Here is a 3512-nt window from a genome sequence, read left to right as displayed (position 1 = left end):
ATCTCTCCTCATATAGGACCCGTTCTAAACCGCTAATCATTTTAGTTGCCCTTCTCTGAACCTTTTCTAATGCCAGTTTCATTTCACAGGCACAGCATTGCAGAGTAAACCATTCTCTCCAGTGAGACTTTATATTCGTTCTTTCTTTCTTTGTTGTTTTCCTTAAACTGAAATAAGAATAACCTGGATTAAGAAGCATACAGTAAATTGGAAACTGTGTTAAAATTACCAGCTATCACTGTAAATTAGAAAGGCATTCCTAGTCCCATTTGCATGCTAGTGGGGGAAGCAGAGAAGTGTGCAATCTAAGGACATATCTTCACTAGAAATGCTACAGCAATACAGCTGCAGCTACTGCTGCAGTGCTGTATTGTAAACACTACAGCAATGAAAAGGGCTTTTCTGTCACTGCAGGAAATCTGCATCTCTTGGAGGTGGTACGTAGGTCACGGAAGAATTCTTCCATCAACCTAGTGGTGTCTATGCCAGAGCTTAGGTTGGCTTAATTACATCACACGGGGCATGACATTTTTCACAGCCCTAAGTGATGTAGTTAAGCTCTCCTAACTTTGTAGTGTCGACTAGCCTTAGGTCTTGAGCATCACTCTGGAGCATGGTGAGTTGAGATGTGCCTCTCCGCTGTAGGGGGCAGTCCGCTCTCTCTTCCTCTGCAATTGGCTGCTTTTTGTTTTTTTTAAATAAATATTTTATTTTAGCTACGGAAGTGTTAAAATGCCTCAAGAGCGTGGCTCGCTTGCTGTAGCAGCTACTTTTGTATTTCTTTCTATACTAATGGAAGACACAAGTTGCACTACTTCTGAGGGATTACATTTTCCTGAAGTTGAATCATAAAAGTACTGCTGTCTTCCAGGCATTTTTTCCAACTCTTCATACACAGACGCTTGGAGTATCATCTCACGCCGATCCAGCTCTTTTACAAATCTGGCTTCTGCTGTAGACTGATGTTCATATTCTTCCCAGACTTCATAGATTTCTTTTCTCAGGTCTTCTGATAGCAGCTGGGTCAAATGTTTCATAGCTGCCTCCTCTCGCTGACGTTTCTCCTCTTTGGAGATGTTATCTGCAGGTGCTATATCTCCAACAGTGCATTCAGCCGTATCATGAACCAGAGCTAGTCGTACCCATCTGTCTTTATGAAGTTGTTTATCTTCAGTAACCAAAGCCACGACTGCCATCCTGTACGTGTGATCCTATATACTCTCTGGTGTCTCTACATTCCCGTCCACCCAGCCTGTTTGTGGTACTCTCTTGAGCTGCCCCACCAGCCTCAGGCACTGCAGCAGGCTCCCGGTGGCGGCGCCCAGCGAGCCCACGGCCATGGGGCTGCCGGCGGAGTGGGCCAAGAAAGAAGCAGCGGGGGTGTGCTAGATTTCTGGATTCCAAGAAATAAAGCAGTGTTATGGTTGGTTTGTTTCTAACTCTCTCTCTCTGTTTGTGTGTGTGTGTGTGTGCTGGGACTATAAAGTGCATGTCTTGCTCTTAACATTTTGGAAAAAAACAACACTCCAGGAGAATATAATTAATTAATATTGGTCAATAACTTGGCAGCACCTACAGGGCTCAGTCATGATCAGGCGCCCACAGTACTGGCTCCTGTACGAACAGAGGACCAGCCCCTGCCCAGGAGAGCTCACAATCCAACAGACTATCCTGTTATTAGGACAGGCAGTGATGGCTAATGATCACAAGAAGTCATTCGCTTCCTGAGTGCTGCGTTATTTATTCAGTTTATTTATTTCTAAAAAAAAACCCCTCTTGCTATTTTCAAAGGCTGAGATTTGTTTATTATTGAAGAGCTACATGTTCTAATGTGTCCATTGACACCGATGGGAAAAAAGCGAATGCCACACACAATCCACAGGGCAGCATTCAAAAGCTGAGCACAGTGAAGTTATGTTAACAGCCAATTTAGGAGCAAGGAAAGTGTCAGAGAGACAATTGTGATATTCAGCCAGCTGGTTTTCCCTATAGGCATCTGTTTTGCTCAGTCCACACCTTCTTCCTCCAAAGCACTCCCACCTGCAAGACCTGAGATCCCAGCTCCCTGTGTCTGTGCTGGTGTCTACTCTCTCCCCATATCCTCTTTCCATGCCCATTTCAAGTCTCCATCCCCTCTGCATTTCTCTCCCTACCCAGCAGTCTCCCACTCTCCTCATCCACTCCTGCCTTCCACTCCCAACACGCTTCTGGCTCAGCCCTGCTGCTAAAACACCACTGCCTGGAGCTTGCAGCATGTTAGTTCATGGGCTAGATTCTGAGCTGCTGTACACTGACTTCAGAATGATTCCTTACCCTAGAAAGGGAAGCAAAAGCTCGCTACAGGCCCAAGAAGATTAGAGCTCTCCTGTGCCACAAAGCCTACAAACCACTTGACAAAGGCTAGGCAGCTGGTGTGCTGAGACCACAGCCTGTTCTGATGACCAATGTTGTCTCATTGTTTCCTTGTATTCCCCCATCTGTCAGTATCCATCTGTTGCCCCTTTTCTTGTCTTTGATTGCATGTTCTTTTGTGAAGGTGCTGGTTTTGCTGTTCTCTGTTTGTACAACACTAAGCACTATGGGGTCCTTGTCCGTGACTAGGGCTACAGTAATACAAAAATACAGAATATTGCACATGTATAGGTTCTCTTTCATCCAAAGATGTCAAAGCACTGTAAAAATGTTATAAAACCAAGTAGGACCCTCCAAAGAGAAATGGTATGGATAGTGTTAACTTAAAAAAAATCACATTGGTCTGAAAAATATTTATTACAAAGGGTGCGTCTACACTGAAAACAGGATGTGTGATTGCGGCATATTTAGACATACACAAGCTAGTTCGAGTAACAATAGCAACGGCAGCAGTTTGGGTGTCTTCACTGACTAGCCCCACCCAGACCCTGGCTATATACTTAAGCAGCTGCCGCCCATCCAGCCATGGCTTCACTGCTATTGTTACTCAAGCTAGCTTTGATCTAGATAGATAGATCAAAACTAGCTCGGCTATGTCTACGCTTGCTGCAACCACGCCTCCCTATTCAGTGTAAACATACCCTTACTGTTGGTACATGTAACATCTAGCATGACTGTAACAAAGAGATTAAAGAAAAACAATTTTCTCTGTTTACTTTCTATACTTGACAGCACTCATAGCTAGTCAGTGCCACAGTTTCCCATGTACTGACACTAGGGCTGGCCAGAAAACAAGATTTCCATTTCATGAAAAATTTCAAAGTTTTGGAATTTGTTTTTGTTCCTTAGCAGGACAAAACTGAGGGCTGGTCCACACTAAGAAGCGGGGTCGAACTAGGGTACGCAAATTCAGCTACGTGAATAGCGTAGCTGAATTCGAAGTACCCTAGTTTGAACTACTCACCCGTCCAGACGCCGCAGAATTGAAGTCCGTGGCTCCAAGGTCGACTCCGCCACCGCCTTTTGCAGTGGTGGAGTACCGGAGTCGACCGCGGCGCTTCCGGAGTTCGAACTATCGCGTCCACATTAGACGCGATAGT

General features: G+C 45.0%; 1 pseudogene; it reads right to left on the bottom strand.

Moving 5' to 3' along the window:
• Positions 1 to 737: 737 nt before the first annotated feature.
• On the bottom strand, positions 738 to 1340 carry LOC120395182 (annotated as a pseudogene).
• Positions 1341 to 3512: the final 2172 nt, after the last annotated feature.

Source organism: Mauremys reevesii, linkage group 1 (genome assembly GCF_016161935.1).
Source record: "Mauremys reevesii isolate NIE-2019 linkage group 1, ASM1616193v1, whole genome shotgun sequence".
NCBI lineage: Eukaryota > Metazoa > Chordata > Testudines > Geoemydidae > Mauremys > Mauremys reevesii.
This window is presented reverse-complemented; position numbering and strand designations above follow the sequence as displayed.